Below are 22834 nucleotides of genomic sequence, written 5' to 3' on the forward strand. Positions count from 1 at the left end.
TACATGAAACGGAGACTTGCTAAAACCTAAACCCTAAAGGTGGTTTTAGCATTTGTTGTTTCTCACACACACGTCTTCCCCAAACTGCTACAGTCTGGTAATAATTTCATGAGCTTGACTTTCAACAGCTACAAGTTCTCCCCCTTTTTTAAGCCCCTCCAGTACTGCTGAGTGGGCAAAAATTACAGATGCAAGAAAAGCTGACAAATGAGTGCAAGGCCCCTCCTCTCCAGTGCCTCGACAGTCAGAGCCCCTGCCAAAACATGCCTGAAAGCTAGAGAGGAGACAAAGACACAAAGATTCCATTTTCTCAGAGAAAATAGATTTCATGTAGAAACTACTAGGAAGAAGAATAGCACACTGGCACGTGTGTCATTTCAAAAGCAGAGCAGGAATGAATGTTTCAAGAAAAAATGAAATCGTATTTGCTTATTCAGTAAGCTCAACAAATGCTGTTTAACACATAGCCCTTTATAAACTGCAAAGTGCTACAGGGGGTGGGAAAGGGAAAGCTCCCATAAATCTGGGAAAACATTTTCAGTCATGGAGAACCTTCAGTTTAACATGATCCAAGCTAAGAGTTCACGGCTGTTACTCTAAATCATCTCCTGAAAATGCTGTAGTACACATGCAACCAAAACAAAGTAAATCCAGCTTTTTTAGCTCAAATCTGTTTGAATACATTTACTATTAAAAGATTCTTCCCCCAGGGTGTCATTAATAAAGTTGCAATGAGTTTAAAATCCTGGCACCTAGACACGTCCAAGTTTTCAAACTTTTCATAACAAGTTTACTACTTTTGGCTTGTTACACTTTCGTGACTGGCACCCATCACTGAGCTGGAACAGGTCTGTCTCTGAGCAGGAAGACCAACAGTGGGGTGAATGCAGGCAACCAGAGCAGGAAAAAAGGCAAGAACATGATTTCCCTTTGAAACTAGTCAGAAAGCTGGGAAAAAGTCCAATTGATGGTGGGAAGATTTGGGACAATTCAAGATTCTGACTAGCTTAAAACCAAAAAGGATATTCAAAACAGCATATAAGATTAGAAACTATCATTTCAAGTGTGATTCCAATTTATTAGGACTCAGTGGCGAAAGAAACCACTGTTAAAAATAACATGAGCTCCCACCAGATTGGGAATTTGGGAAGTAGAGGTGTAAAATGGAGATTTGTTCATCAGAAAGGTTTTCAAAGGGCTCCCAGTTCAGATAATTAGTGCTCATCAACATATAGCATTCTTACAAACCTCATAATATAGCTTTTTTCTCTTACTGGAGGTTGCTTCTACATATCAGGTGTCAGAGGCACCCAAATTCAGCCCAAGTCTTCCAGTCTCTTAGCAAAAACACTAATGAAGTGTAAACAGATCCCAGAAAACATTACATAATGAAAATTCTAAAAATGTGATTAATGCCCTGAATTGACAGGTTTGCGCTTGAGGATAAAATACAACTGCTGAGGGCTCTCTAAGAGCACTCCCAGGGGCCCCTCTGCCTGGCAGGGAGCACAGCTCACTGCTGGGCTCACCCTCACGTTCCCCTTCCTTCAGCCCAGTCACACACTGTGGCATCTCCCCTGCCCACCCAGACTGAGGTCACGAGGATGTGGCACAGTTCTCACTCCAAACCCACGTGATGTCTCACAGCCCTTGCTCTTCCCTTCTGTCTGCTCCTGAAGACTGTGCTGACATCTAAGTCTAGGCATTTTCTAAATCTTCACAGTTAGACAGTATCTAAATGCTTTTTTTCTTTTTATGCATTTTACAGTCAAGCCACTGGTCAGCCCCTCCTAAATGCCATCCTCCTCATGCATAGCCATTTCCATTTGGTCTCCATTCTCAACCAGACCAAATCCCTAGCACATGTTCATTTTGTTAGTACAGAGAGATCCTATATGTCGCCCCACTGCAGAGATGTGGAAAAGTCTGCATCTACCAGTGTGATGCTCTTATTAATGCATTCCCCTCGCTTCAAATTCTCATCAACTGAATCCCAAATTCTTCCTCTAACCCACCCATAGAAAGCAGAACTGCTGCACTTCAACACACAGATCAATAGTGATATGATTGCCTGATTTCCAGGAATATTGCAAGAGAAAAGGAGACTTAGTTCTGAGGTCAAATTCTAGAACTGCTAACAGCAGAGCTATATTAAAAAAGGAAAGAAAGGCTGCACTTAATGACTAGGTAAGAGAAACAGAGCAGAGAATGAAATAAGAAACAAGATTCATGAATACAGAGTGCTTACAAACATGCTTTATCTTATACAGCTGATAAACTCCTTCTTCTGACTACCATTACAAAGGAATCTTTTGAGAGAAAACTCAAGGTATATCAGATTATGAAAGGAGTGCAGCAGTTGAAAGTATTATCGCTTCATTTCACATGTTCCCTCACTGGTCTAACATTATTCCTATTTGAATACTTTTAAAGATTACTTGAAGATCAAATTCTAGCATTATTTCAACCTATAGAAACTGCTGAAAGTCAAAATGAAATGTTACATCTTTGTCTAATGCTTGTCATTGCAACTGAGTTCATTTTAATGATCGCATGTCCAGGCAGTATGTGGCACAGGGTTTGAAAAGGAAGGAGACTTATGTTTTTGTTGGCACTGGTACAGCATAGGTCTTTAGCATAAAATTTATTAGCATTAATGGGCATTGTGTAATTAAAGCACTGTGCTTTAATTCCCTGAGGGGTAATGGTGGTTTTTTTCATGTCCTATAAAATAGACAAATAAAAAATGTGAGATTTTTTTCAAAGCTATTTGAAGAATTCAAACTTGCATGCTCCTCCGTTAATCATAATGGAGAAGGCACAGCTCAACAAGATGGACTCGAAATTCTCAAAATGTCTTCCGTGAAACCGCATGGACGCAAATACAAGGGACCAGTCTTTTTGAGAATATGCTGTATAATTACAGTATTTTGCAGGCCACAAACTCTTCAAAAGGTAACCATTAGACCATTGAAAAGTATAGATTTGAAAAAAAAATATTTTTAGATTTAATTTACCATACTTACTTAACACTAAACTTATTTAAGGGGGTCCAATTTAATAAAGTGCTTTGACAAGCAACTCAAATATTTGTTACTTGAACATTTTCTGTACTGAATGCCAAGAATTTAGAAGGCTTTGAGAATCCTTTCACCTAATCCACTGCACTTATGGGACAGGGGAGAGTCATTTATGTAGTTATGTGTGCCTTTGAATACCATAGGCTAAGGTTGGAATAATTTTCAGAGCTATTGAAAAACTGCAGGAGTGTTGCAGGTTTCATCAGGATTAGTGCATGACACCAGTAAAGATCCGAATATTACCCAGAACTGTATTTGAGTAGTTAAGCAGGATTAATTTTCTATAAGAGAAAATTAATTCATAATTACACTATGGAAAAAGACCAATGCACATAGGTCTAGTATTTGAGTTTTCAGAAACGGGTCTTGTCAACACTCATCTGTAGCACTGAAAAATAAGCCTAGAGCTCATTTTCCGGCAATTTTTTATTATTTTATTGTTTTATATACCTGAATGGTCTCACATGAACAGCAAAGCAGAACAGCATGGAACAATATACCATTGACATATGCATTTATGACATTTAAATTATTGAAACTATAAGGCTTACTGACAGTATTATGTCACAACTTAATATTCTGAATAATCTAATTTCATTTAGAGTTAGCTTGAAGCAAAACATATTTTATCTGAAAATTTGAAAAAAACACATTAGTACAAATAGTACAAAACCACCAAGACCTTTATAGTGACACTTGCGATTTTTCCTTGGGGAATGTCAAGACCAATTATTGGCTGATTTATTGGGCATATCCTAAACTATTACACAAAATCCTTTATTTCTTTGTCTTCTAGACAAATCACCACAGAGCTGCAGACCAGAAATGAAGGGAACTGGGCAATTTGACCAACATCATCTGTGTTGGTTCCCCAGAAGTCGATGAAACATGTTATCGGGTCTCCAAGGTACATCCCAGAGATTAGTTGCTGTGCCATACAATTAGTAAATGATTAAAACAAGCTGTTTTCTTCAATTGCATTAAGATACTTGCAGCAGTGAGAACTACTACCTTCTACCAAAGAGTCTACCTTACCAAATTATGTTGTTTATTAGCACATCATTAACAGCGTGCCACCTCAGCCAAAAGATCAGGCAGTACAGTGGTCTCGGGTACAAAGTAAAGACCATTAAAAAACTCCACCCACCTCATCTGAGCAAATCAAGTATATCTGAATCACAGATTGCACAGAAATATTTGAATACTAGTTTTCATCTCCAGCTTTCTGTGCCTTTAGTGCCAAACCCGTAAGTTTTCTTCTGAGGAATCAACAAAACCATGCGGAAACAGAGTTAGACAAGTTTTTAAAACTGAACATTTTTCTTTTCAAGAGAACAGGACCTCAGGTAAATGTTGCCTTTTAATACATGAAAATCTCAATTATGGAAATCATTATTCAAGGCACTATGTGCCATTTTATATTCCCAGCAGGATGTTTTTCATCTCATCAACAGTTTCCAAGGCTGTTTAGTGTTCCTGTATATTCAAAACACATTTAAGGGCCCCCAAGAAGATCTGCTAATTAAAAAGCCTAGTCAAGTGGTCAGACAGACTGGAACTTGAGGATTATAGGTAAGAGGGATGAAATGAAAGCTTAGAAATTATAATTTCTCTTTCTGTGGTAGCAGCAGAAGCAGCTGTTATAAACTGGGCAAATTAAAGATGTGGCTGACTAAGCCAGCAGCCGGGAAACAAGACATTGCAAAAACATAACAGCAAGTCATCTACACCCCACTTTTAAAAAGCCAAAAGTGCTGACCATTTCTTTTTTACTCTCTCTTCCTGTTATTCTGATCTGTCACAAATATCCTCCAGCTGGTACCCTTCCAGCCCTTGCTTACCAGTTCTAGTTTCCCACCCCCGTCTTGGGGAGTTAATAGTAATTCCTGGGACTGTGGACAAGTGCTCCATAGTGGGAGTTGTCAGCAAACAAGAAAGGACATGTTTAAAAGAAGAGCAGGTGAAATAACAGAGTTGCAGTTCTATTTCTTTTTGATTGTTCCTTGAGAGCTGTTTCATCTGCCCAGTATCTAGGTAAGAAGGTTTCCAATTAAAAAACAGGCAGATTGCCACCACGTTTTCCACATACATTGATTAAGTGTCTCATAATTGACTATTTTGAGAAAAAAATATTATTTTTTCATTTTCTAGTCAATTTTTCCAAATATTTTTAAAAGAGTTAAAGATAATTGTGCCATGAGCTAATGAGGCTGCATATATTTTTTCCGTACCAGAAAGCGACGAAGGATTTATGAATTACTGCAAAAATAGGTTACTTAAAAAAACCCCAAACCCAACAAACACATCCCATAACAACCCTTTGTCTTTTCTTGACAGCAAGTATGGACTTCCCTTTAGAAGTAGAATAAACATTCATTGCTTTGCTTAGGCAGCGTTTAGGTCTGTGTTGCCAACCGAGAATTTGTCTCAATTTATATTAACATAAACCTGTGGTCTACTTTTTATCTCAGTTTATACATCAGGAATGAATACCTCCCAATCTCTTTTCTCTCTGTTTATTTGTATTCAAGACAAACCCATCATTTCAGATTTGTGGTAGATGCATTTTTAAGTGTTACCATTTCAGTATTACTCTAACGATGTTGTTAATAATATTGTTGCATTGAAACATTGCATCTGATATGAGGTACGCTCAAGCTCTTTGCAAACAATCATTAAATACATTTGAAATCTGGTTATGAGATTCATACCATCAATCTTTTAACAGACACAAAATTGATACAGGCAAGGTGAGTACTCAATTTTTTATTAGAATTAGTTTTAGGAGGCATGGAGCCTTTGTCAAATGCCTTTACCTGAAACAAATCAATTGCCATTTTGCATTTTCATACAAGTCTAAGAGCATAAGAGAACAGAAAAAGAATTCTAAAGGTTAAAAACCATATTCAGTACAGTCTCTCCCCCGCCCCTCTGTTATAATGGGTATTTGAGGAGGTTCTTTACATCTCCTCCCACATAGTTTCTGCTTCATAAGCAGAAACCAGCTGCTGGTTCTTTCAAGTCTAGCGGTTAGTTGACATTTACCAATAGTTTATGGGTTTCATTCTACCTTAACAAGGAAAAGAGAAACAAAGATTTAATATTCACTCTTTAAAACTCTTATTCGAATTTCCCCCCAAACTGGAGGGGCCTGCAGCCAAGGTTTTTGGTGGGACTTAAGGACAAAGACAATGCTGTGCACCAGCACAGAGAATAGGACCAGTGAGTCCTGGCTTTACTGATATAATTCTTTCCCCTGGAAAACACCTCATTGCAACTCTTGACCAGCCAAGCTGATTTAGTTATTCTCCTTTCAGCCTCAGTTTCTAAAAAATGCTGTGTACAGTGTTGATTACATATCTGACTTGACAAGCTTGGCAGTATTATTTAGCAACTGCCATACTAAGAAAGAATAGTCTTGTATATATACCTATGATGTGGTGATTTGATGGTAAAGATGGGAGAAACAAGAAAGGTCTAGGATATCACAGAAAACACTTTATTTTCAAGAGCAAGGAGAAAAAAAACCAGCTGAAACATACAGAAAAGTGTTAAGTCCTGCAAACAGCTGCATAGTACACCTATGTAAAAGATTGCCCCTACAGTTTAACTCCCCCCTCCAGGCATAAGTACACACACACTGATGCTGCCCTGACTTCACTCCCAAGCAAACACACTGATACAAGTCTGTTTGAGGTTTGTCTCTCTGAAATTAATTTTGAAAAGAAACTCAATTATGAACTTTAAATACATGATATTATACTAAAGTACAGATAAAATAATAGTAGTGTCATGGCCACTATTTCAACAACCTTCTAAAATTTATTTTCAGGTTAGTAGGTAGTTTGAAATCATAACAAACAAAATGTAGTTAGAGAGGGCTCTCCTTTAGGGCAAGTTTATACATGAAGGGATGAGGAAAACAGATGTGATCTGATAAACAAAATTTCCCCCAAATCAGGAACTTGAAAAAGCCATACCTGTAGTGTTAACAGCCCACTAAAACCCCCAGCAAACCTAAGTGTAGAAGTCAGTCAGCTGGTAATAGTGTGTTTACTTCACAGACTTTTTCAGAGCAGTAATCCAGACTACAAAAGCCTTTTATCTGATGATATTTACTATCAAAGAATTTTAAAAGAGGTAACATTAACAGGATTGCTGTAGATGCAAAAAGGAACTTGTAACATGCAATTGCTGGATGGCCCCAAACTTTAACTAATGTGTTTAGAGCCACAAAAGTAAACCATCTCAGACAGCTCAGTACAAAGACAGTGCAAGAAAATGCCATATTGGTTTTTTCTAGGTCTAGGGCAGGACATTTGAAGGCAGCTATGACTGAACATGATTTCTTCTTTCTAAATCAAGGCTTCCATAACTGAACATCTTAGAGGCAGTTATAAAAGTCATACTGGCTCACAACATCTGCAGGAACTCAGTAGTGCAGTTGTTTACTGCTCATGTGTTAAACAGGCAGCACTAAAAACTGTAAAAACAGGTCAAAGCAAAACGGAAAAGTACCTGAAATGAAGAATTTCACATTGATAACAGGAATAAAACATAGAAACAACCTTATCTCCAGGTCAGCAAGCTAAAAGCACTGTGTTAAAAAAGCAGTTTGCAGCAATCCACACACAATAGGTCCCGAGCATTACTTCCTTTCATCTTGTATTGCACTTATGGGGCACTAGATTTTTCTAAACAGCATCCAAAGCATACTTTCAAGTCTATCCAACAAACATCTGAATGTCACAGCAGCCTTTCAAGAGAAAGTTACAGCTCTGTAAGGACAGACTAAAATATTTCAAAGAGATCAAATATACCCAATGCTACCTCCTCTTGTTCCCTTGAATTAAAAGTGAAGAGCAGCTTATCTGGAAAGCAGAAGCTAATTAAAAATTATCTTTTCTAAAGAATAAAGGAGAAAAGCATTGATTTTTAAGCAAGGTGGAAACTCAGCTGGACATGGACAGTAATGTCTTTCTTTTTGCAAAGTAATGATTCAGGAGCACATTCAAACCACATTTAAGCGATAAACATTAAAACACAAAGTACTAAAAATGAGGTGCATCCTATGGGAGCATGATCCAAGCACCACCTTTCTTCCCCCACTGATAGAAGCTTTAAAGAAAATCAGACATACCTGTGTTCAAGTACATAAAAAAAAAGTGATCTGTAATATCTTAGCACACATGCTGAACTTTTAGAAAGATTTCAATTAGCATTTGTACTTCAAAAGAGATGATGTAATAGTCAAAGCAGCCTAGGTTTTTCATGGGTTTGTATGAATGAGAGAGATTCAGGCATACCAGACTGATTATTTTATATTCTTACATAGTCACTTTGGTTCTATGAACAGGATTTTTTTCCTCATAGTAGTTAACTTCTGTTTGGTTTTGTATTTTTAGAAGCAGCCCTCACATTGTCAGCATTGGCTGTAGACTCCACTATGCAAGGTCTTTCGTGGGACTTAAGGAAGGGAAAAAGACAATGCAGTACACCAGCACGGAGAATAGGACCAGCGAGTCCTGGCTTTACTGTTAAAATAAAGTAAAATAATAAGTACATGTACAAGTGCACTGAGAGAAAGGTGCTTCTTTGCAATACTCAGTGGGATAACCATAAGAATTATCCATTGCTTCAGCACTCTTCAGCCACAGCACCTTCCTTTAAATATATGTACAGTTGCTTCAACTTCATTACTAAGGGCAAACTATATCATTATTATAGTTTTTTTTCTTTACTAGACAACATAAACAACGGATCTATGCATTAATGCTAAGACTGATCAGAAGATAATATTCCTTTCTCAGAGAGATAAAAAGATTTTAAAATATTTTTTATTCTTCATTAGATTTAGAGAGGTATGTCTAAGTAATTTTAAATTTCTTTTGGGAAAAGGAGCTTATTATAAAAGAAAGAGGAGGAGAAAAACTAGGCAGCATGATCATTTTCCAGATAGATAGCAGTCTGGTCATTAAGACCTTCATCAAAAGTATCAGAAACCTGGGTTTCCAGGCCCTTCTCCAACAACAACAAAGCTCTGATATTCTGGAGGCACACCAAAAACACCAGGCTACCAACCCTTCTGGGGCAGCAAGGAGCCTTTTTTTATTTCTCCCCATGCAAAAGGCCTTCCAGAAAAATGACTATTGAAAAATATATTTCTTCAAAACATCTTGTGTTTTCCCCACAGGGGAAAAAAAAAAAAAAAAGGTTAAGTTTTCAACCAGTTGTACTTACGGTTTTGTATACAACTGCAATTGCAGGGAAAAACTAACAGAATGAGAAAAGACATTCTTCCTATAAAGTTCTAGTAATACCTTTAATCACGTTACAAGCTTAATGCATTACATTAGTTTTCTTAATTAACACAGTTGGACTTTTAGATCAAACAGAAAAAAGAGAAAAGATTGTGATCCAACAAAAGCAAGTTATAAAAACACTGCTGTTAAAAACAGGTCAAGTATTTTCTTGTGCTTGAAGACTAACAAAGGGGGTTTTCCTTAAGGCAGTTATTAGGTGCTTTGGTTTTAGTTTTTATTTAAATGGTAAGATATAATTTCTGCCACTTTGTTATATCTGTATTCCTGTGAATAGCAATTTTCTTAAGACACTTTTTTTTCTATTAGTTGTGACAGGATTTCTTTCTCTCAAGTTTGCATTTTACAGACCACAAACCTCAGAAGATCATTGTGTGGAAGAAATGCACTGGGCCAAATCATCCTGTCCATCTGACAGAAAACACAGCCCATTTTGGTATTCTTTCCATTCTGAAGGAGTCTCATATCAGGTAGTGGAAAATAACTTACTTATTTCTTTGTTGTTGAATGGCATTTTTCCCCAGTATCCCCCCCTTAAGCACAATTTACATTTTAAGATTCTGGAGAACCTTTAAATTGCTGCTGCTAAAGGGCCACAATAAGATGTGGCCAATCCACTGGAGCAGCAGGGAAGAAGGGCCCTGGTTATGGAGACCCCCACATCTTCCCTTTCTCACACAGCCCAGTAAACTCCATTAGAACTGACATGGCACGCAAAAAGCACATGAGAGGGCTAATTGAGTTTAAAAGCTATACAGTTGCAACCTCATTTAGGAAATGCCTCCAGGCTTGCTTGAGCATTTAGCAATAAACCTAGACCACAAAGCAAAGTGAATATTCAACTCCACATGCCCAGAAGGAAGAGATCCTTTTCTCCATACTCCTAAGCCCATGTTAGCCCCTCCAATCTTTCATCAACAAAGTAGGATTCTAGGAATCATCTCCATTTTTCTTATCCTGAAGGCAGAACTGTTTAATGTTAACAGTTCCTATAATCTTGATTACAAACTATTACAATAATACATCAGTCTTACCACCTGAAAGCTACATCTTGTTAAAAAGCCATTTTCAGCCTAAACCAATTAGGAAAATAGAAACATCCACAGAGAGTTTTTGAACAGAAAAGAAATTCACATTTGATCTTTTCTGCCATAAGTAGCAGCTATAGCTAGTACCTGAGAAGCTTTCTGCCCTGATCCACTGCTCCCTTGGGCATGTAAAATGATTGAAATGATCTCTAATGGTGATTTAAAATGGGGTAATCCACAACCAGAATATCCACAGCATTAAATGGAATAATTAAGTGTGGAAGGAATACAAGATCAGCACTCAACCCTGTTATGAACATGTTCAAGAAATTTGAACACATGCACTTTTAACCATAGTAGAACACATTCTGAAATAATACCATAAATATGGGAACAACCACAACTAAACCTGTTCTCACATGCTTTGTTTTTACTGAATTCAAACTTCATTAAGGTCTTAGTGTCCTACAAAAACAGCTCCAAGAAACATGGGAGAAACACTTAAGCTGAACATCTAGAAACTCTTACACAGATAGGTTTATATACACACTGTAACTACGACTAGAGTAAGAAGTAGCACGATGAAGGTGGAGGGTCTGGAGCCCAAGTCCACTCAGGAACAACTAAGGGAACTGGAATTGTTAAGCCTGGAGGCTCAAGGGAGACTCTATCACTCTCTACGACTACCTGAAAGGAGGCTCTAGAGGAGTGTGTCTAAGTCTTTTTTTTCTCCAAGTAATATGACAAGAGGAAATGGCCTCAAGGTGTGCCAGGGGAGGTTTAGATTTGATATTAGAGGAAAAAAAACCTCTTCACCAAAAAGGCATCAAGCATTGGAAAAGGCTGCCCAGGGAAGTGGTGGAGTCACTATCCTTGGAGATATTTAAAAGACATGTAGTCATGGTGCCTAGGAACATGATTTAGGACTTGGCAGTGCTAGATTTAGTGTTGGATACAATGATCTTAAGTGGCTTTTCCAACCTAAATTATTATTTCCAACCTAAATTATTATATGAATAACAGGTTCAATAACATCACTGGCTATGTATATGCTGCTTTAGATACTGCATAATCCCCCCCCTTAGATGGTATTTGAGATGCCATCATTGTATCCTCAAATCCAAGCTCTTCTTGCACTCACCTGAATTATATGAATACAATCTGTAATATAGTTTCCTTCACAATGTATGTATACATTACAACAGCCACAGTGAAAGTATTTCAACAGATACAACATTATCAGATAGCCAAATTGTATCCCTGCTGTCCAACAATTATAGCACTGCCTCTTAAGCAAAACAGGAACATCTGGAATTCCACTCTTGAAAGGGCAGCTGGGACTGCACCACTACATCAGGAACTGAATTGTGCTCAGGTTTTCAGTTGTTACAAAATATACTTGGGGCTTTTCAGAGAAAACTAACAACCATTCTGGTTACTGAAGAAATTACTGGTGTACAAGGTATTCATTAGGAAAAGGTTGTTTAAGTGCACAGTACGCTTTTTTGACATGGAGAAATTGTGCAGGTTCATTCTATATTTAAAATCTCCTAGAACATAAAGAATAGTTCCTTTTCATTTCAGAAATTATTTCCCGAGTAGAAAAATCATCTTATAACTAAGACCAATTTTACCAAACCTGACACTATGAAATTTTTTTCACTAACTCATATTCTGGTCTAATTAAAAACAGCAGTCTGGGGAAATGTTAGCCATTCTCTGAAGTTGTGCTTTGGTGTCATGTTACTCCTCAGTGTTTGTGGCAACAAGTGCAAGAAAAATTATTCATTTTCTCTCTTCAGACAAAATTGAAAAGTACTGATTGCAGTAGCCATGCATAGTGGTTTAAGTAAAATATTTCTTCACTAATATTGAGAAGGAAATAAACAGACAACTTTTTTCAGTTGGCCAATGTATCATTTTGCATTTAACAGTTGTTCTGATCAAGATTCCTTCTGAGATCACAACATTCATAAGATTTTTTTTTGTACATATTAATACTACGTTTTAGAAGAACCTGAGTTGTTACATGAATGCACAGGATCAGCAGAGAGCTATTTTAATGATCACAGATTTGAAAGACCCTGTTTCAGAGAGGTAGCTACACTTGACAGATACCAGATAAAGAGAATTCTGAATAAATTACTTCTGTTAAGATCCAAAGTTTCTAAATTAATGCAGAGGCTTTATTTTTCTTCAATTGTATTTACCTTCAGTATAAAGTAAATCCATCTCTACTCCACATGCTTTGAATTTTAGGTATGATTTGTTTTTAAGTGAGGAAAAAAAAGGTATACACAAATGCACAAATTTACCACACTTCGAATGCGAGGCTTGTACTATAAAGAAAAATAACTCTTCTGAAACTCCCTTCTTAACTCTTTAGTAACCTTTAATCTTTAGTTATTTATTCACAGAATATAAATTGGCTTTAATTGTTGTTAACACTGCATGAATATTTTGAAAAGAGTCCATCCACTTAGCCAAAACTGGAAACAGATAGTATTTACATGGTATAGTACCACATTTACACACAGTGAGCCAGTTTAAAGGAAAAAAAAGCCTGAGATTTACAAAGGCACTCAAACAGTATAAAGAAATAATGCAACTATTATAACAGTCTCCTGCTAGAAATGGTGGAGCACTTTAAACAAGTTTCACTTACACAGCATTTCTTCTCCTCCTTTGAAATTTTCTAAAAAAAGCTTCACAATTAACATATTGTACACATTTTACAGGGTTTTCAAAAATCAGGGATGTTTCTGGATAGACTCATTCCACTTGGCAAACAATTAGAGCATACATTACAGTAAAGGTGCATTAAATGTTTGGCATCTGTGAGGGTACAGAAACATGTGCTTATTGCTTACCTGCAGTTAAGTTCAATAATCAAAATGAAGTCAGTTATAATTTCAAATGGGGGTAAAAAAAAAAGTTAAAAAAAAAAGGAGAGCAAGGGAAAGGACAAGAAGTCTAACAGGCAGAAAACATTACAACAGCCAAGTGGAAACAAATGAGATATTATAAGCAGGGTGCAGTCACAGGACTATGTGTAACTCTGTTACAGCTGAACACCAATAGCTTGTGGTGAAATTAGTTCTGTGTGCAACTCGAGTCAAAACATAAAGAAGCATATTCAAAAGCCAACGAGCACAAAGAAAACATACTCATGACTATTCACAATGGCAAATTCTGTGCTGAATGTGTGAACGGGACATAAGTGAAGGAAAACACAAGCAGTGTCCCTTTGCCTGGGATCTTTGTAGTGACACAGGCCAAGAAATCTGAACAGAAAATGTCTCTCTGTGCTAGGAGGGGAAGACATAAAACACCACAAAAACAAAAACTGCTTTCCTCATGGAAGAATAGTAACTTTGGACAACATTTGGCACCACAAGTTCAAAGGGCTATTTCATCTGCATTGTAAGTACAGACCCAGAGATTTTACAGTATTCCTGCCTCCATGCTATTGTTTTTTGTGCCATTAATGGTATTTAAATTATAGACCTGCTGCAGCCATGTAGTCAAAACACCACATCACCCGATGAGACACTATTATAATGTCAGTGTGTCTGTATTTTAACTGTGCTTTCATATACTGTACTTCCCTTCAATCACCCTGTTTCTCTGCCAAAGAATAGATACAAGAGACAAGTCTATCTTTAGCTTCACTGAAATTTCTTACTCAGGCAGCTGCAGTACTTCATTCATCACATATTTAAGTCTCTTTATATCAATGACATTTTTAGAGGTACAAATAGTACAGAGGCAGACAAACATTCATGGAGAATTTAAAATCAAAATATAGGATGCATTTAGGAAGTCAGATAGAAATAATACACTTTAAAGCAAACTAATTTTTAAAGTAGATCAGGTGGCATTTTTTTGTTTCTTTTTTTTTGTTTGTTTGTTTCTTTTTTTTTTTAAGTATTAGGTATTTTTGCTTTCCATTTTCAGTAAAATATTCCAGATTGCTGGAACACTATTTCCCAGAAACAGGTATTTATAGACTTGTACATGCAGTTATTCACAAGGGTAAATATTGATTAAATAACAACTTTCACTTTTGACAGCATGTTACAAGAGAATGCATTGAAATTTCTGAACAATTAAATACAAACAATTTTGCATGAGAAATATCGGAGACATTTCTTTTTCTAAATTATTCTACCAAAAGAGCTAAATTAATCATATGAAGTCACTACAGAGCTAGGTAGCAAGTTCAGATTTTCAGTCAGCATTCAAAACTTTTTTTCATCTTAAAAGCCTGAAGCAAGCTGTTTCAGGGTCACAAAACTTCTGGGGGGGGTAGGTGTCTGCTCCTATAAGCTGGTCTGATGCTTGTAACCCTCAAAAACGCATCTCCACTTAGGATGTAAGTATTTATATGTCTTCAAGATTACATGATTTCCTACTTTCTGCAGTGCAAAGTATGGGCAATTCATCAACTCAAACACTTGGACCTTTAAGTTAGCGTTTCAAAGTATTCACATTAAGGAAAAAAAAAATCACCTTAAACTACAGTCAGCTATTTTTATTCTGAATTGGTTTATTTCTTATTTCTAATGCCATATGCAAAATAGCAGTGACTTTTGCTTACTAAAGGCATAGTCTCAATTCAGAACAGCTAAATATCAGGAATCCACAAAATTTTCTGTGCACGTTCTAAACTTGCCAAGAATATCAAGGGCAACTGAATATATTCAACAGTTCAACTGAACTTTAAAAATTGTTCCACTGAGCAGAGGGAAGAAAAAAAAAATCAGCCTACTATTTTCTTTTGAAATCTTGAAATTATTTTACTTTTTTCTAAATGAAAAAAGTATTCTATATCTTAATAGTGACATAGCTTCTTTATTTCTTTCCATTTCCCTTCCAATGCAGTGTGATTTATTTCCCCCTATACTCCATTTTCAACATCATCCAAAGTTACAATGATTTGGCACTGAATAGCAGAGTATGAAAGCATAAAAAAACCTCTGCCCAGCTATTCACTCACCCTTTCTCACAGTCAAGCAAACAAAAGCCCACCACACTATAGGCATTGGAGAAAGTTATGCACACATAGAAAGATCTCAAATGTAATTTTTTTAGAAGTGTCAACAGCCAAAAGGATGTATTTACTATTGCTGACCTTTAGAACAGAAAGCTCAATATCCTTCAGATATAGAAACTCTTCTCAAACAGCTGACAAACACATGTAAATCTACTTTAAAATCTCGTGTTGCCTGAACTACCTCTATCAACAGAAGTGTCTCAGATGCAGTTCCATCAATCCTTGTGGATACTTACTCTGAATGACTGAAATCAGAGACACTCCTGAAATAAGTGAGGTTAGAAGGGACCTCAGTCCCTCACCTAGCCCAATGTCCTACTCAAACCAGAAGAAAAAGAAGTTTCAAAAAAAGAAAAAAAATTCAAAAAGAAATGGGTGTACTACTTCTTTAATTCATGCATTCTTCAATACTTGTATAGAAAGGAAAAAAAAATAAGTGCTTAAGTCAGTACATTTTCCAACAGATATTATTAATAGAGTGCTGATGGGAATAACCATTTGCAAGAATCAACGCAAAAATATTTTGATTTTCTTCTCAATTACATATGAAACTACTCATTTTTCTAGTCAAAAATCCAGCCACACATTCAATCATTTCCTTGCACAGTCCAGTAGCAAGCACGTATAGTCAGGGGCTGAAGGAGACCAAATGAAGTAGAAACTCTCTGCCCACTATCCGCTTTTCACTGCTTACCATCAAATGCATAGGGCTGTAGAGAAACTTGTAGCAGGGCTGCCATATCTATGATTTTTTAATACTGTTACAGATTTAGTGATATGAAAATCTACTAATTTGAGTAAAATTTAAGCTACCACACTACAGAGAGTTTGCATATCAGTTCAATAATTACTTTTATAATAAGACAATTTGCCACAGATACTCTCTTGAGTGAGCATGAATTAGCATAATCTGTGAAGTATTTTGCTGAGCTCATCCAGACACCACTTTTTAAGCTGCAGTTTTAGACAGATTTTTAATCACATACATGGCAGTTGAAACACTGCCAGTTTTCATTATTAAATATCTGTGCTTAATTTGAAGAAATGGAGAGAGCTGTATTTGAAAACAAAAGAAACCAAAACCAACCCCAAATGCAAAAAGACTTCCCAAACCCATAGAAACATCTATGCCTGCATTCTGGTCCTGAAAGAATACCTCTATTTCTTGATGTAGGAAAAGCTTTATGATCATAATTTTCCCAAATATAAAATGTATTTTCCCAAATATAAAAATCAGGAAACTACGTGAATACAGTATAATGAAAATGTCAAATCTAAATAGAATCAAAAGCGAATATCCATGATGAGTTTAACAAGAAATTATATAAATAGTGCACTGAATTATCTTCAGTTTATAATTACCAACTAGCTATGAGCCACAGACACACAACCCCTTGCAGTCCAATCGCCTGGTTGCCACAGTTCACAATAGGAGGAGAGCTCCCAGAGCTATTATTTCCCTTTTCCCCCTGCTCACAGTGCATTTTTGCAACATATTTCTGTGTTTTATCATTAGAGTTCAGCTGGAACCATGTTTCTGTTGCCAGTTAGTACTCCTCCCCCATGCAGGGAAAATGTAGAACAGTGGTGCAGTGGTGGGAGAAGCAGGGAAGGTGAAGGGAAGAAATACAAAAAGCAACTCTACCAGACTTGTATTAGGCAGCATCCCTCTTAGTCATAATAGCTCCTCAACTGCACCTCATAGTAAGCTATTACACACCACACCTCTCACAAGAATAGGCATGTTTTCAATGTTTCTGCACCCTCAGTCTCATTTTACATAAGCAACCTTTGTTCTCCTTCAGTTGTCTCAAGTTAACGAATGAAAAATCAAATGAAAGTCAGCAATACTCATACTATAGCACATTCTTACAAGTAGTTTTTCCAAGTATCCCTAAAGGCATCTAGAGAAGAGCAACTATGTTAATTCCAGTTACCTGATCTTCTGAATATTAAACAAAAAAATATCAGCACAAAGTTTCAGTGATAAAGCAGTGTAGCAACATACTCAAGCAGCCAAACATGTAAGGAAGCTCAAAACTCAGTTAACTTATTCCAGAGTCAATTAAAAACAAAAATCCCTTCTTAGAAAATCCCCACCTAAAAAGGAAAGTACCTCCTCATAAGACTAACTGGAGCTGGCATATTCAGAGTAGAAGAAAACCGCACTTTTTAAGGTTCAGCTTTGCAGACAGGAAAGGGTTAAAGTTCTCTTACACTGCAGGCAGATCATAGCATTGAAATAAAGCTTATCAAAGGAGAAAAACTGCCTTAATGGTTATAGGTTGCTTCCCCTAGTAATTCTCCATATTAATAATATTTAAACAAGAAATTTATCTCAGAGCTGTTTTCCAACATTTTATCTCCAGAAATGAGCTTGTAAGGTATAATGAACCTTCTGTTTTCATCTGGGCCATCCAACTGCTTGCTGACAGAGTAATAAATAAACTCTGCAGTTTGCTACATATGAATATTATTTTCTTTTATCTTCTCAGGTTTACTTTCAGTGTGACTTAGCTAAAAGCTAATTTGCATTCTAAAAATCCTTTTCAGACTCTCAAATTCATATGCTAACATTTTCAGCTATCAAAGTCATATGCATAAATACCAGGTTCATACATTGTATTTCTAGAATTAGCAGTTGAAGCTAAGCCTTTTGATACTGGAAACAGACTTTGGGGCTCTGGTTTACCTGCTAAACCTCTTCCTGGAAAACTGTCGAGCTGGAGAAAACACATCCTGCATACAGATTTCTTGGCTGCGCCATGTCAAACATCACCCAGGAGCTGTCACTTCAGCAGAAGGAGCAATATCAACTTAGGCCTATGAAGAAAGCAGAACATGCAGCAAAGAATACATTAACCTCTTAGTTAAGGACAAGAAGAGTCAATCATAACCCACAATCATTACATCCATTTCCTAATTGGAGGGGAAGAGTCCTGAAAATAGGTTCGAGCAACCAAAGGACTGAACTTACAGAAATAATAAATGCTGTACTTATCTTTGAAGCATCTATACCCAAAATATCCATAGAGATTTATATCTAAGCAATACATAAGCTGTCTAAAGAACTACACACAGAAAAAGACTTTTAGAAGTCTGCAGGTTAAAGACAGTCCTCCTAAATTATATGGGGGAATAATGAGTCACACACCTAGAACTGCATCCTTGAAATTTTGGATTTAATACTGTTGGCCTTACAGCAAAATGGCCAGGAACTGTCTCCTGGAATCTGGCAATGAAAACACTTATCTTCCAGCTGACAAAGGAGCAGGTACTTGTACTGCTTCCCTTTCAAGGAACAGCTTGCCCACCCAGGACATAGAAGACCTCGGATTTAAACCTAAATCCACCCCCAGCTAGAACCAGATATCATGACTGAGAGATGCTCTTCAATGATTCCTCAATAAGTTTTCACAATTTGCAAAGAGCAACGTAATATTCAGTTGGCAATAGAGAATATGCCTGGCTGCAGCTTGGTAATCGAGACACCATGTTCCCTTGTCTTTAGGATTTGCTCTGATGGCTGCTCATAGGAGCAGAAAGTAGAGGGGAAGGGAACTGTAGGCTCCTTCAGCCTGCTGTGCAAGACACACTGAAGTGAGGCCAGGGGCCACTTGGGCAGAGGGGTGCTCAGCACCAACCTGGCCTGAGCACCAGGGAGGTCATCTGGCAGATATTTTGGTGATCAGCAGCTTTGGGCTCCTCCAGTGAGACAAGCATTGAACAGGGTGTTTTGAGAATTCAGACTGAATTTTGATACTATGCATTAATTAAGCACCTACACCAGCTGTGGAACAATTTTAACAAAAATAATGCAGCTTGATCAGTTTTACACTAGGCTAATTTTGTAATGATTGTTTTAAATGCCTACTAAAAAATATCTGCATATTGTGAGGTTGAAAAATTAATTCTATTCTTTCATACACAATCAAATGGCTCTCAGTAGTTTTAGAAATGTCCCTGAATTCCATGAAAATGGGAAATGCCATGAAGGATACATTCACAATTATGAACGGATTTGTTTGCACATTTAGCTTCAGCATTACTTTTTCTGAGTTTAGTTTTCATATAACGCCACTTCAATCCTCAGTATGCCAACACTGCACAGGTGTCATCTGGGTGGTGAAAGCTGGGGGCAGCTGAACTGCTTTGTAAGTGTTCTGCTGGCTGGCACTCTGAGCGTGTGCAAGGCAGCATGATGTTGGTGCTTAGACTTGACTGGAAGCAAACTGCTTTGTCTGAAACAGAGGAATTTCTAAATTCACTCAACTTAAGTTTTGGCAAGTAAGAAACTAAAGGACAAATGCCACAGCAGCTGAGAATAATGGCATTCCATGTAATATAAGATACCTGGCCACCATTTGTGACCGGAGACCAGTTCAACTCCTTAACCACACAGGATGGCAAGACATTTGTTACATAACAGTAACTTCAGATGGCATTTTTAAATCCTGCCATCTTTTCACTGAAGAACAGAAGATTAGACTTCTATAGACTCTGAGAGACAGGGATTGGAGCCAGCAGCAATATTTAGCACAGAGTGACTGATTTCTGGCACCATCTAGCTTCCTCTGCAACAGGAATCTGGCAGCCTGGTAGGTGCTTTTCAAAGACGCTGATTGAATAGTTGATACTAGTGCTATACAAAGGCTCAAGACAGCACAAGAAAGAATAAAAAAGAGTAGGTCCTAAGCCTCAAGACGACTTTATTGTTTTTTCCTAATGAAGATAGCAAGGAAAAAATCCTGGGCAAAATACCAAAGCCTAGAGAATTCACACTGTTCATTATTCAGCTTCTGACTATGCATCTCTGCCAAACATCTATAATATACATGAAGGCATTAGACACAAAGAAGCCATAATGCAAGAAAGACTATTAATTGTTCATTTTCGCAAGATGTGGTATAATCTGAAAAGCACAGATTTGTTTTGACCAATAAAACTATTCCTAATTCCACTCAAGAATTATAAAATTCCGATGAGTCTTTGTACCTATTTATACTCATTCACTATTCTTACAAGGGGTTTTGAACTCTAGAAACTCGCTATCAGCTCTGTATGGAAAACTGCTGACCATTTGAGAAAAGCAGCTATGATTTGTTGCTGAATGTCAAAATTCATTAATTAACCAACTTTGAGCACTTGTGCACTGTAAAATTCTACAGAAACATATTTACTTGTCAGCATATAGACATGTTTACAGACTTACACTTTGGGAAAACAGAAGAGAAGACAAAGTTGGTTTATATCCTCAGTAGAGAAGGAAATGGCAGAGAAAGAAGAGAGGAAAATCTTTCTGAACTATACCAGACAAGCAAGAACAGTCTCTCCAATTAGGAACCTTTTTCCAATTCGCACAGTGAAACTTACTTTCCATTTGCCTGAAATCACCTGTAATGTGCTTTAAGAGCTAATCCCTTCACATTTGGTTTACTCGGCACGGGCCCAATAAAAGCAAGGATTCTCAAATGCATGACCAAACCAAACCACTTTCTCACTTTGTCTTTTCAACTACACACATTCACAGCTACTGAAATAGAAAATTAGCTACATTTACACACAAGTCATACATAGGAGTCTCCTAATGGAAAGAATGGAACATAGTTACACGCTTTTTCCTATAATCCACTTGAAGTAATGTTTCTCTCCCTCAGGGTCTTGACTTAACATATTCAATCTGTACAGACAGTTTCTCAGTAAAGAGGTCTAGTGTTATTCTGCTGTAGATTCACTTATGATCAGCTTTGTGTTTTGTGATATCATCTAATAACTGAAGTGTAAATCCAAGGGAGACAGAGCTGCCCATTTGTTTTAATGTATTTCAAAGGTTTTCCTTTAAAGAAGAGTCTTACATTCTCTTCTCCTTAAATATGCAGGTTTTCTAGACTCCACATTTTCCTCTACTTTTGATTGTACAAGACTATGAAGAAGCATCTGTTTTCCATGATGTAGGGACAGGTGATGTCTGAACATTAGCTACTCAGTGTTTGGTGTGGCATGAATAAGAGTATACAAGTTGGAAGGAATTCCAAGATTTAAACCTGAGTAAGAACTCGAATGAACCCAATCTGAACTGCAGGCAGAAATCCAAACTGAAGTTTGAAACTACTCTCAAAGTCAGCACCTGTTATTTGAAGACACTTTATGCTCACTGAACAGTTACAGATCAGAATGAAAGAGCAAGCAAAGCAAATTCAGGTAATGGGAGCAAAGCATAGAACATATCCATAATTGGGAAAGGAAAACTGAGACATCTGTCAACAACATATAACTTAGATGTCTGTTAATGGTTTTATATTCAGCTACATGTTATTCAGTTGTAATTACTATAAAGTGTGAATGTTTACATAGTTTGGATGAGCCACCAGTTCTAGAACTAAAGTGTTCACCTGAAAGCTACATTGCAATGAATTTAACACATTTCTGTGATATCTTTGCACTCAGATTTCACTCTTTATGGATGCACAAAAGAAAGCACTGAGATTTTTACCAGAAAATCCCTTGGTCCTTTCAAAATTCTCTGCATGCAATTTCAGGGGAATATACGTTGTTTCAAAAGCCTAGTAGGTAATTTTCTTGAGAGTAGTAAAGAACTTGCACTAAGCCCTTCTCCCCACTTCCTTCTGCCTGATGGGCTGTTAGGCACAGCTATCCCAAAGCAGAGAGACTTGAACACACACACACTCACACAAACTCTTGGCTGCCTTTGTGCCCACATGCTTTAGAGGCAGCATGACCAATCTGAAATCATCTACCCCATAGCTTCTCAGGAAAAATGCTCCCATGATTTTGACTGAAGGTGATATGGCATTGTGCACGACCTCTTTCTAGAGAGGAGCTCTGTTGTTTTCTTCCACGTGAAGTTAGATTTCCTGGCACGCACATATGCTAACCTTTCCACCAAAATAAAGTCAGATGTGACCTTCCTGTCCCCTGCATTCTCATGTACCAATAAAATAAGTTGAAAACTTAGCAAAAAACCGTAATGTATTTATGTGAACATTTTCAGAAGACACATGCTTTGCAGGTAATCCAATACAATCATAAAGAGCTGAATGAGATTCTGATCCCAACATTCAGGTACTCAAAATAGGTGCTTGAGAATAAGTATTGGAAAGAAGGCAGAGAACAGAGGGAAGAGAAAAAAGTGCTAAAGAATTACAGGAACCTTTATATTTGATATTCAGCAGGAGTTTGTCATGAGTAGCCCACTCTCTTTTGGCACTGAATAATTCCCAGCATTTCTATATCACATCTCAGATGCACATATTGAAGACGACTTTCTAATCTTCCAAGTGTGGTTAGAGAGAAGGAAGAGGAGAGTAAAAAATACCGATAAGCTTCCCC

At 37.2% G+C, this 22834-nt stretch overlaps 1 long non-coding RNA gene across 6 annotated transcripts in view; it reads left to right on the forward strand.

Moving 5' to 3' along the window:
• The window catches only part of LOC116791004, a 59931-nt gene that overhangs the window by 25959 nt on the left and 11138 nt on the right, over window positions 1-22834 (forward strand). For 4 of the 6 annotated variants that reach the window (XR_004358589.1, XR_004358588.1, XR_004358592.1 and 1 more), the window contains exons 2-3: window positions 3877-3987; window positions 9736-9870. This is a non-coding gene — a long non-coding RNA (uncharacterized LOC116791004). The remainder of the gene's footprint in view (window positions 1-3876; window positions 3988-9735; window positions 9871-22834) is intronic. The other 2 variants (XR_004358593.1, XR_004358591.1) reach the window with 2 other exon arrangements.

The sequence above is a fragment of the Chiroxiphia lanceolata genome, chromosome 9 (genome assembly GCF_009829145.1).
Source record: "Chiroxiphia lanceolata isolate bChiLan1 chromosome 9, bChiLan1.pri, whole genome shotgun sequence".
NCBI lineage: Eukaryota > Metazoa > Chordata > Aves > Passeriformes > Pipridae > Chiroxiphia > Chiroxiphia lanceolata.